Source organism: Nicotiana tabacum, chromosome 16 (assembly GCF_000715075.1).
Source record: "Nicotiana tabacum cultivar K326 chromosome 16, ASM71507v2, whole genome shotgun sequence".
Taxonomy (NCBI): domain Eukaryota; kingdom Viridiplantae; phylum Streptophyta; class Magnoliopsida; order Solanales; family Solanaceae; genus Nicotiana; species Nicotiana tabacum.
In genome coordinates, this window is record NC_134095.1 from 163,423,353 (window position 1) to 163,437,170 (window position 13,818).

The following is a 13,818-nucleotide window of genomic DNA, read 5'->3' on the forward strand; positions in this document are numbered from 1 at the left end:
AACAGTAATTTGCATTGACCGGGTTTGATCGGTCCGGTTAACCGGTTGACAAAACGTGAACGGACCAAACCCCCTACCTTTTTAAACCAGCCCCACCCGGTCCCCTTGTACCGGTCCGGGCCGGTTCCGATTTTAACCGATTTGGGCCGGTCCGAAAACGGGCTGACCCGGCCCGTTAGACACCCATAATAAAATATCACAATACGGAGAAAGAAAGAGCGTAAACTGAGACATCAACATATAAAAAGCCACCAAATTCAGAAAGATGGTCATCTAATCAGCAACTCTAATCAACAGAAAACAATGTATAAAACTCAAATGATCAAAGCACCACAAATCAAAATAGATTAGTCGTTGCTAGCTTTGCAACTTAGAGGAGACCGAGTAAAATTAAAAATTAATTACTAATTGTTCCTTTAATTTTGCACAGCTAAATAAATATTCAAGTGTTCATCTCCGCACACTCTTTTAAGAGTTCTATATGTCCCTTTAATTTTGCACAGCTAAATAAATATTCAAGTGTTCATCTCCGTACACTCTTTTAAGAGTTCTATATGTCCCTTTAGGAGAAATTTTACAATGTGTGAGACATGTCACGTCATACTTGAATGAGGCTATTTAGCGTGTGACACGTGGAGCTGTGGACCCCACCCTTCACCATCACTTTTCTGTCACATTTCACCTAATCTCACTCTCCGGTCATTCCTCATTTTTTTTTCCCAGTTCATTCTCCTCCGTACCGACCTCACCATCCTCTTCTCTTGTTATAAGTCCTATTTTTCTTTTACAAATCCATTCGGTTAGCTCTTCTTTCCTGATCTTTGTACCAAAAGAGAAAAAGTTTGAATTTATAAAAGGTAGAATAGCCTAGGAGACACTTGAACTTGTTCCGGTTTGACATCCCGGTCCTTGAACTCTACAGCATTTCATCTAGATACCTCTACCCGATCAAAACTAGTATTTTAAACGCTTCTGACCATTGACCAAGTTTATGTGGTATTGAATCTGCTGAGTTGGATGAAATGTGTGAAATGCACGCGTATAAAACGAGTGTAAACAACACATTTGATTTAAAAAAAGATTAAATAAAAGAAAATGAAAATAAAAAGAAAAAAAAGTTAAGAAATTGTTACTTTATTATTAAAGAGTTCCCCTCCCCTTCATGTTTCTGCTTTCCCCAATCCAGCAACCCTTCTTCGCTAACCCGTCCAACCCCCCCCCCCCCCCCATATACTCTTCTTCTTCCCCCTTCATACTTGCTTTCATATACTGTTCAGTCCCAAGATTTACCTTTTCAATATCGCAAAAAAAGTGTCTTTCACCTTCGATTTTTGATTCCATTTTGTTTGTAAAAGAAGAAAATCAAATCTAAAGATAAGTCAATAAACTACAGTTAATTTGCTAACAATATAGGCCATCAGGTGAGATTTCATTGAGAGAATAGAAGCTGGAGGCCCAAATGAACATGGGTTTTCTTTTTTCTTTTTTTAAACAATTTTTGTTCATAAAAATGATTAAGATCATATGGGTCTTCTACTCTTCTTGTTGAAACAATATCTTAAAATCATCTTAAGTAGTATTGAGATCTCCAAAGAATAGTGGGAATTGCATTATTCCAGTGTTTTATTTTGGATGGGGTGGCTGTGATTTGTAAGGATTTAGGAAGTGTTAATTCTATTAACTATTTTATTTTCTTCTTTTTCTTTCTTTGTTTCTGTTTTCATTTGTTAATGAGCATTTTGAAGAATGATTACTGTGTGTATTTGGGGTAATAGAGCTAGAGAATTTTTGGGGTTGTGAAGGTGAACTAATGGGAGGAGGGGAGGGGACTGTTTGGGGTGATGAAGGTGGCGGCATAGAGGTGGGAATAATAGGAGATAAAGAGTAGAGGGGAGGGGTGTAGTGAAGCGAAAAGAAAATAAAAAATATAGTAGAAAATATTGAAATGAAGTGAAAATAATGATGTGGCATAAAAAATCTGAGGTGGACATGGATGTGTCATCCTCATTGAATCGTTGAAGAGCACGCGAGGTCGGAAGGGTTTAAAAGAGTTGTTTTGAATGAGTAGAGGTGGCTGGATGGATCGGGATGTCAAACGCGAACAAGTATAAGTATTTATGAGGCTATTATGCCTTTATAAAATATTTCAATCATGTGTCAGAAACACAAGACCCAGGATAACAAAGAAAAGATGAATTTTGAAGTAAAAAGCTCTCACAAAATTAAATTTAATGAAGCCTTAATCAATGAGCAAATTCCAAAAAATCTCAATTCGAAGAACATGCAGATGAAGAAAGATATTTGAACAGTGAAATTGAAATTTGCTTTGACCCGTATTTTTAGTCTCAACCCTTGCATTTAAAGGGGATAGAGGAATTTACAACGGACAAATGGCTGTAATTCTACTTTCTGAAGAAAGTGTAAATGGCCTTATTATGTTTGGTTATAAATGTAAAGCATGTTGAGATTCAAATTTTCCTACTGTACTTTTTTTAATGAAAAATCTTAATATTTTAGAAAGAAATAATTGACTTACTCTTTTGTTTTAGTAAATAATGTTATAACTAATATGATATTTCGCATTAAATAATTAGTTTTTGGGTATACTTATTGATTCTTCCTTTATCATATTTTCTAAATTTTCGCCATCCTTTATTCCATTAACTTTGAAAAAGGAAAATACTTCTTGTTGCATTATCTTTCAAACTTCAATATAAAATTAAATGATCTCTTCGTCGTAGAGCTTTAACAATAAAAATATAAAAGGTATCAAATACGTAGTACCTTAACACATATATTAATAATAATAGTAGTTCAAAAATGTATCTATAGGAAAAAGAGGATGAGCGGCCAAAATACTTACTGTTGAATATATATTTACGTCCAAGAAATCTTATAAAAACAACTATCTCTTCCACCTGGAGAAACATAATGCGGGGTTGGTTGTGTTATCACTTCGGGCATCAATGGAACCTTACCAATGGCAACTATGTGCATTTTTGGTCTGATCCTTGGATTAAGCCAAATTTCACACTCCGTAATTGTATCACTGGACCATTCCCTAGATATGAGGCGGCAAAACTAGTTTCACATTACTACTATAACCAGGCTTGGCATTTGGAAAAATTGTCTTTTATATTACCACACCAACTTGAGCAAAGCATCAAGGACATATATATGCCTCTATCAACAATAAACTATGATCAAATTTTTTGGTCTCTTACCTCCGATGGTATTTTCCCTGTCAAATTTTGTTACGCATCTCTTAACCCTAATATCAGTCAACTTTCTTCTTACAATTGGATTTGGAAGTTAAACATTTCACCAAAAATGTATTTCTTTCTTTGGTTAATTTCCCATAATAAACTTGCTGCATACCTTTCCCATTTAGGTATTTTAGCATCATCTATATGTACACAGTGCCATTTGGCACATGAAACAATGCAACATATCTTTTTCTGTTGCCCTAACACAATCCAGTTATGGAAATATCTTAACATGTCACTCCCACTCTCGTGCACTAACACACCTCCAACAGATCCTACCACTTGGTTGTATGACATTATTCACACACATCAATCATCCAACCCCTATCACATCACATCTACTACATTCATACTGTTTGCCTTATGGCATATTTGGCTTCTACGGAACAAACACAGGTTGAAAAATAAAAGACTTCCGTTAAAAATTTAATTACTTTTTAATACTACAGCGGAATATTATTACTCAACGAGTCATAAACAGAGAAAAAAGAATTGTCAATCCATACCTTTATATATCAGATGGCATCTGCCAGCTGAAAACTACTATAAACTAAATATAGATGGCCCTAGTTCATTTTCCCATAAACAATATGGCATTGGTGGAGTATTTCGTTGTCACCAAGGTAGTTGGGTTATGGGCTTTGCAGGAAAATCTAAACAAGGTACCAGCATACAATCAGAGCTATTTGCACTCCTCATGGATTAAAAATAGCGTTGCAAAAGCATTTGACACCATTTGTGATCGAAACAGATGACCAACAACCCATAGGTATGTTTCAAATACATCTATGCATTATACTAACATTATCAATGATTGCAGGTTGTTACTTCTACAGCTGGGTAGCCCACCCATCCAGCATATATATCGAGAGCAGAATTGTGTTGCTGACAGTTTAGCTAAATATGGATCCAGGAGTGCCGGGTCTACCTGCACACTTTTTGCACAACCACCACCTTTTGTTACACCTTATCTCCAGCAAGATCAAGAGGGCGCCCAACAAAGGAGACTTGTACATGCTTCAACACAATCGCTCCCTACTACAATTGGTACTAGTATTTGTAATACTAATGTAATATCTACTTATGACTTAGTACCTAGTAGTGTTCCCCATGCGGGGACACCTACAGTTCCTCTTATGCATTTTCCTCTGGCAACTATGATGCCTAGGTTGCATTACTTTTAATGTATTAGTACTTTTATCTATAATACATGTTCTTTCTTTTTACCAAAAAAAAATAGATGTACACATGTCAAAAATGAGTTTAAAAAATTGCTTGAGATTTGCACTTGCTCCAAGTGTGGTAATGAAATAAGGAAAAAGTGTTAATTTAATTTTTATCGATTAATTCAATTTACCTCACAATCTTGGTATAGTGGTAAACAATTTGTACTGGGGTGAAGTGGAGAACAATAAAGAAAATAAGGAGATGAATTGGAAAGTGGGAGTACGTCCAGAATGAGGGAGAGAATGATGATGAAGGCTGGGGTCCACGGCTCCACGTGTCAAACCATAAATAGCCTCACTCAAGTATGATGTGGCATGTCTCACACGTTGTAAAATTTCTCGTCCCTTTAGTGTTGGGCTCCTTCGAATTTTCTGTTCGACAAGGTCAATTCCATGCCGTACCCGAAAGGAAAAAATAGTAGACCAACTTCTTTACCTAGCTGAAATAATATTAATCCAGTAGAACTGGCCACGGGAAAAGGAACTTTAAAACAGAAAATCTAGGTATGTGCAAATAATAAATTCAATTTCGTTTTCACAACCACAATAGGAAAAAAGGAAAAGTTAGATAAATTCAGACGTAAACCAGGCGAAACTATGCAAACAGCTCTGAAATCGCAGGTAAAGTCATCTCAGAAAATTTAATTCTAGCGATTGTGAAGTATATACAAAAGAGAGAAACGATCGACCAACTATTTTACCCCAATTATACAGTTTAATCGAATAGGACCTGTGATGAGATTATAATCTAAAAATAACAGAAGGTGAGAAAATCAAAGAAGAGAGAAGAGCGCAAATGTAAACTCACCGGATAGTTCCACAGACTATGCAACGAAATCTAACAGTGCCAGAGGAGAGGAATGGAGATGAACGAAAGTGTTAGAAAATAATAATCAAAATTGGCTTTGAGGCGTGAAAATCGATTGTCCTTAAAGAGTTATCGCTTGTATACTAATTTAGGGAAAATACAAAACGATTCTCTTCAGGATACAACAAAACCTGCAATAACACTTGTGATTTTCTATATCCACTTCCTTGGAATTCTTGTGTATTTATAGGCAACCAACAGACCCTTTCAGAAAAGATGTCTTGTTTCACAAACAGATACGACTATTTATTCGAATTTTGAATTTAAAATTCAAATAAATTTGATTTTTCTGTTAAAAATAATTAACTCTAGGATCTCGTGCCTGTTGAGTCAATCTCGTGCCTGTTGAGTCAGTCTCGTGCCTGTTGAGTCAGTCTCGTGCCTGTTCTGTGCTATTTCATAATGATCAGTTCCGAGGCTAACAGGCACGGTACGAGTAAGGTCGGTCCCGGGGTTGTTTCACATGACAGGCACGGAACTTCTTTCTTCCGATGTGGGAAGAATCCCACTTCCAACATGTCAATAACAAACTATCTTACAATTCCCCCCTAGTTTGTTATTTCACTTCATAACACTTGTGAATAATTGAAAGTATCTTTTACAGATTTGAACTTTTCTTTAGTGTAAGTATATTAAAGTTTTGATGAAGTTAATGGTATCTTAAGATTTGAACCACAAATCCTTGTTCCAAAACCGAAAGTACCACACACACAGCGTTATCTAGTAGCTTAAAAAATCCAGTATTCGTTTTAGCACGTTTAGGACCATGTGTTCATCCTGAATTCATGAATATTTACAAGATCAACCCTTTAAATCTTGCTAGAAGCGGCACCACTTCAATATTCATATAGGTGGAATTAGTTACTATGTCCCTGTTACTCCAGACATTAATAATTCCATTAAGATTAATCAACCTTTTCATGTAACAGTATGCACTTTGGAATTTGTCTTTATGCCCCTGTTATAACAAGCATTTAACAACTCCTTAACTCCTCACACAACAGTAAGTAGTACAATAGAATTAGGGCTCCTAAAGAGGAGATCAGTGCTTAAACAATACAAGTAACTTGTTATTACCCATTGAACTTATATTGTTAGAGTGTATACTAACTCAAAGTGGGGTTCCTATTCCCTGTATTTAATTTAAGGGTCTCAGCCCCATTCCTCCACAAGTTTGTTGTACTACATTTCTACCTAATGGCTTCGTAAGTGGATCAGCCAAATTCTTATTTGATCTCACATATATTATAGCTATAGCTCCATTTGTAATTAATTCTCTTATATAAGCATGTCTCAAGCTTATATGTCTCGATTTCCCATTGTATATTTTATTGTGAGCAACACACATTGTAGTCTCACTATCACAGAATATGGAAATGGCTGGCATAGGTTGTGGCCACAACTTTATATCAAGTAACATACTCCTCAGCCATTCTGCTTCTTTTCCAGCAGCTGCTAATGCAATAAATTCAGATTCCATAGTAGAATGGGAAATACATGTTTGTTTCTTGGATGCCCAACTAATGGCTCCACCGCCTAGAGTAAATATCCATCCTGATGTGGATTTATTATCATTAACACTTGTAATCCAACTTGCATCAGAATATCCCTCTAATACATTAGGAAAACCATTATAGCAAATGCCTAAGTGCTTTGTATATTTTAAATATCCAAGTACTCTACTTATTGCTTTCCAATGATCATTACCTGGATTACTGGTAAACCTTGAAAGTTTACAAACAGCAAATGCAATGTCGGGTCTAGTGCAATGCATTGCATACATCATACTACCTATCGCACTTGCATACTCCAACTGTGCTACTGCTCTTCCAGTATTTGCAGTTAGCTTAACACTAGAATCATAAGGAGTATTATACCCCTTTATTCCTAAATGACTGAATTTAGTAAGGATTTTATCTATATAATGTGCTTGTGACAAAGTCACTTGCTTGTTATCTCTTTTGACCTTGATTCCCAAAATAGTATCAACTTCATTTAAATCCTTCATTTTAAAAACTGAGGTTAGATACTTCTTGGTCTCGGTAATTCCATGTAGATTCGTACCAAAAATCAGCATGTCATCGACATATAAACAAATTATTACTCCATATTCTTTTGTAAATTTAGAGTAAATGCACTTGTCTGCATTATTATGTACGAATCCGGCTAATAGTATTACACTATCAAATCTTTCATGCCACTGTTTAGGCGCTTGTTTAAGACCATAAAGAGACTTTATCAATTTACAAACTTTCTTCTCGTTTCCCGGAAGAACAAAACCTTCAGGTTGTTGCATATATATTTCTTCACTAATGTTCCCATTTAAAAAGGCTGTTTTAACATCCATTTGATGTACGTAAAGATCATAGATAGAGGCCAAGGATAAAAGGACTCTAATGGATGTTATTCTTGCAACAGGAGCATATGTATCAAAATAGTCTATGCCTTCCTTTTGAGTGAAACCTTTTGCAACTAATCTTGCTTTGAAGGTTTGGACAGAACCATCTGTATTGTACTTTCTCCTAAAGACCCACTTACAACCTATAGGTTTTGATCCAAGAGGAAGATCAACCAAAACCCAAGTGTTGTTGGATATAATTGAGTCCATTTCATCATTAATGACATCTTTCCAAAAAGCAGCGTCTCTAGAAGACATTGCTTCTTGAAACGTCTTTGGATCTTCTTCAACATTTAATACAATTGGAATTTGATTACAAACGTTTGTCCTATCTCCTTCAACAAGAAATACTATAGATTGTGAAGAAATAAAATCAGAACCAAGATGTTTTTCTTTTCTTATTCTTTGGTTTTTCCTTGGTTCTATCTGCATATCATCACTTCTTTCCTTAGTTTTAATAATTTCAAAAAGCAACAATTTATTAGCATCAATACGTTTTCCATTTATTTCAGTCATTTCATCAACATTGTCATTTATAAATCTATTTTCAATAAATTCAACATGTATAGATTCTATTGACATTAGATTCTAGATCTAGCAGTCTATAAGCTTTGGAGTATTGTGCATATCCTACAAAAACACTTTTAATTCCTCTAGGACCCAATTTTGTTCTTTGATGGTCAGGTACTCTATAATAGGATATACACCCCCACACTTTAAAATAATTTAAATTTGGTTTTCTACCATTCCAAAGCTCATAAGGCGAAAAATGCATACTTTTTGAAGGTACTCTATTTAAAATATAACATGCAGTTAGTAGTGCTTCACCCCATAAATTATGTGGTAGATGTGCATTAAGTAACATAGCATTAACCATATCCACCAAAGTTCTATTTTTTCTTTCCGCTAACCCATTTTGTTGAGGAGTATAAGGGGCACTCATTTGATGTATTAGGTCATGCTCTTCACAAAACTTATTAAATTCGTTAGGAAAATGTTCTCCGCCTCTATCACTTCGAATAATTTTAATTTTCCTACTCCTTTGATTTTCCACAACAGACTTGTATTCTTTAAACTTTTGAAAAGCTTCGTCCTTAGTTCTAAGTAGGTAAACATATGTAAATTTAGAGAAGTCGTCTATAAAAGTAATAAAATATCTTTTGCCTCCTCTAGTTAATTCTCCATTTAATTCACACAAGTCTGAATGTATTAAATCTAATAGTTCTGTGGATCTTTCAACTTTACGAAATGGTTTCTTAGTCATCTTTGCTTGTATGCAAATTTCACATTTTATATGTTGAGTTTTACATGAGATATAACCATTTTTGGACATATAATTCAAGGAGCCAAAATTTAAATGTCCTAGTCTAGCATGCCATAAATAAGAATCAGACTCAACGATGTAAGCAGAAACATAATTTATTTCACTAATACTCAATTTTGAACATGCCGTTACAGTTATAGCCTTTTTCCAACAAAAACTCCATTCTTAGACACTATTACATGATCAGACTCAATAACTATCTTGAAGCCTTTCTTTGATAGCAAAGCAGCGGACATTAAGTTTTTCTTCATATCAGGAACATGATACACATTCAGTAACGTCAACTTCTGGCCAGATGTGAAGTTAATCTCAATACTTCCTTTTCCAGCAACATCTGCCGCAACATGGTTTCCCATCAAGACTTGTTCAGAATCCTGCACTTCTGCATATGTCTTGAACATCTTCTTGTCATAACAGACATGAATAGTAGCACCCGAATCTAGCCACCAGTCTTGAGTATTTGTAGCAGCGGTAGCCACATTCAACTCTGTGACCATACCAATTTGCATTGCGGAAACCATGGCAACCAGTCCTTGGGCAGAATTTTCCACTACGTTTGCCTTTTCAGAATTTCCAGATTTTTTAATCTTTCCAGACTTTTCGGTATTGCCTGCATTGAAATTTATTCCTGCCTTTCTATATCTGCAATCCCGAATCATATGGCCTTTCTTTCCACAATGATGACAACTAAAGTTCTTTCTCTTTTTAAAAGAAGACTTTTTGGAAACTTTCAGATGTTTGTTCCCACTTCCTGAATCATTCTGACTGACAAAATTGACTGCGGAACTCGAAGGCTGACTAATAGCATCACGAGCACGAGTCTCACTTTCAATTTGAATGTGAGTACGAAATTGTTCCACAGTCATTTTATCCATAGAATGTAGGATTTTCTTTCTATAGTCATTCCAAGAGGAAGGCAATTTCGAAAGAATAACACCTATTTGAAGTGCATCAGGAATTTTAACTTCAAGATCACTTAGTTTTGATACTAAGATTTGCAGTTCATGAATCTGATCCATTATAGGCCTAGTATCAAATATTTTAAATTCAAAGTACTGCAGAGCCAGGAATTTGTCAATACCTCATTTTTCATTCTGGTATGCAGTTTGTAGAGCAATCCAAATCTCTCTTGGCGACTTCAGATTGCAGTAAAGATCATAGAGTCGATCTGTCAAAGTATTCAGAATATGGCCGCGACGCAACAGTTCATCATGTTCTCGTTTCTTCCTTTCTTCCTTGACTACGTCAGAATCTTCTGCTGTGGGCTCAGGCATCGTAGGCAAGGCAGAATCAAGAACATAGTAGATATTGAGAGCGGACAACAAGAATATCATCTTGTCTCTCCAACGGGTAAAGTTCGTTCCATCAAAGCGATCAAGTTTGATGAACTCCTTCGGATTCTCAACAACAGACATCAATTTCTCCATAGCAGAATAACTCTTTAAGATTGTTAGAAAATAATAATCAAAATTGGCTTTGAGGCGTGAAAATCGATTGTCCTTAAAGAGTTATCGCCTGTATACTAATTTAGGGAAAATACAAAACGATTCTCTTCACGATACAACAAAGCTACAATAACACTTGTGATTTTCTATATCCACTTCGTTGGAATTCTTGTGTATTTATAGGCAACCAACAGACCCTTTCAGAAAAGATGTCTTGTTTCACAAACAGACACGACTATTTATTCGAATTTTGAATTTAAAATTCAAATAAATTTGATTTTTCTGTTAAAAATAATTAACTCTAGGATCTCGTGCCTGTTGAGTCAATCTCGTGCCTGTTGAGTCAGTCTCGTGTCTGTTGAGTCAATCTCGTGCATGTTATGTGCTATTTCATAATGATCAGTTCCGAGGCTAATAGGCACGGTACGAGTAAGGTCGGTCCCGGGGTTGTTTCACATGACAGGCACATAACTTCTTTCTTCCGATGTGGGAAGAATCCCACTTCCAACTTGCCAATAACAAACTATCTTACAGAAAGCAGGAGGAATTTGGGGAATTTTCACACAGAGGAACCGGAATACCCTGGTTACAAAATCCCGAAAATACCCTTGTGCGTGCAAGCAGCTAACCGGAAGCTACTCAAACTGTCTCTTATTAATATAGAGAATATTACAAAGAATACTTAAAAGGAAGCCCGGTGCACTAAGCTCCCACTATGCGCGGGGTTCGGGTGAGGGATATATAAAATGTGAAAAACTAAGCGTGTGGATAATGACTTCGTGGAATATATATGTCATCTTTCCCTGCACCTATAATTTGTCATTGTTGGGTGCAAAGTTTTGGTGTTGAAATAGTTTCACATGTTATTCTCTTTAGTTCTGGTAATTAAACAGATATTTGTTAGAAAATTATAGCTATACTTTCTACGTGGCTTACTTAATGAGTACATCTACATATGCTAATATATATCTGTGGGTAACGTGCATTAGAAACAGCCTCCTCTGGTTAGTTACTGGTCATAGTGATGGCATATATTGACAAAAGGGGTTCAATTGAATCCTTAATTATACCATGTTATATATACGAATACGGTATATATATATATATTCATGCAAGAGAAACTTTCAATTTATCTTTAACTTGATGTATCGCGTGAAGAAGATTTTATCTGACAATATTAATGAATAACATTAAAAAAAACTATATATTTGTTTATTTTATGGTGTTACTTATTATTAATCTCCTTATTGAGAAAGATCTCTTAATGTCGCATTACTCGATTTTCTGCTTGAGTATATAAGGGGTGCTTTGATAATTTCTTAACTTAAAAAGTAATTTTAGAAAAGCTCTTCAAGTTTTAAAAAACAACTTACCTCTTTGATAAGGGACAGGAAAATCCTGCTCAACTTGAAACTGGGGGCAATAAAGGAAAGTTCCACGGGCAAAATGTGAAAGTGAAAAGTTTCCCATATGAAATAGGAAGAAAGTTCATAATTGCATATGGGAAAAAAACTATCTTGAAAGTTTGTGACAAAGTGCCTTTTAATGAAAGAAATATGCTAAACTCTTTTTTAAATAAATACAAAAAAAATTTAGCTTTTGCTTTATTTTTTCTAGAAAGAAATTGCTCATCCACAAAAAGTTGTATATCTTTTACCTTAAAATAATGCCAATCTATTGACCCAACCTTTGGAAATATAATACTATATCTAAGAAATTATTCTACCGAATATATAAAAAAGATGCTAGGGTTAGTACCCATGACACGAGATAAAATGACAAAGTGCCTTTATTCCATGGTCAACTTTCTGCTTTAATCGTTCAAGTTTTATAAGTTCATAAATGGATCACATCAATTCAATTGAGCACCAATTCTTCGATTTAAATGCTTCTACATCTAAAGCAAAGGGAGTGAACAAGACTAAATAATATTATTCATCACGTCCAACTATGCCTTATAAAAAAGACTAAGCGGTTGTTGCAAATATAATCCAGTTTATAAGTCCGGAGTCGAATCTCACAGAGAACTACGGCTTAGCTACAGTCGCTCAATATCGCTAAAAAACACAAGCTTGAACAATTCGTAATTATAAATATTAAGATTCTTATGTATAACTAATTAACTAACAAATTAAAATAGAAAATTAACAACTAAAGATATTAAGGGTTGGAGACAAAATTAAGGAGGTCTAGAGTTATGATTTCTCCAATTGTCGGAATCCTTTCCGCTACGTTTTCTATAAATTTGGCTAAGTTTTCTCTACCGATCATGAGCTCTCTGAGAGTCGTAATTCTCTCCCGAGTAATTACCACAATTTACTCGACATATTCTCTCGAATTATGCTAGCTGGCATTAAGTACGGTTCACTCGGATCACACCAAGGTTTCGTTATCCCTAATCTCACCTTTAAACCCTCCGTATTGATCCCTCATATACGTTAGGAGTGATGTTGTTTAACAACTACCTAAATATGCACTCTCTCCCGAGTAATACACACTAAATAGGCATAGTCGGTTGAGAGCTCTTCAACCAACTACAATAATAACGTAGTTAAACAAATAGAATATACTACGGCAAATCTATATTAACATAACAAGAAAATCATCCTCCAATAGGTTCTATCAAAACCCTAGATAACAAATTAGTTATTCATAATAGTATGCAATAATTACAATACTAAAATTCATAACCAATAATGAAAATAGGAAGAAGGAAGTGAAAAACTTGTAGAAGAATTTCCCGCCTTACTCCTAGAGTGTTCTTATCTTCTTAGGTCGAATATCTGGTCTCTCTGGTCGAATCTACTGTAAAAACGGTTCTCTCTCAAAATTGATGTTTAATAACTATTTATATGTATAGAAACAAACCTAGACAAAAATAACCAAGTTCAAAATTAAATAGGAAATAAAATAGGCCTTAAAACCCGAAACACGCAACGCCTCGCGTTACCCTGGCGGCGCGAGCTCTAACGCGAGTAAGTTTGCTTGCTCGCCTGCTGCTTCTTTTTTCAATTCGTTCCTTCTTTTCTTAGCTGCCAAACTTTGCCATTTCTTTTCTCTTCTTTTTCAATTCATTTGCATTGTTTCTTTTTGTTTTCTTTTGATTTCTTTTGTCCCCTAATTAAATAATTATAATTTTATTTTTATAGTGTATAAAATACATATAAAATTTTTACTTTGCTCCCAATTTCGTCTTCAACGTACCTACACAAAATAATTCAATTAAACACAAATATAATATAATTTAGCATTAAAACCCCGAAATGTAAGGTAAATAATGAACTAAAATAT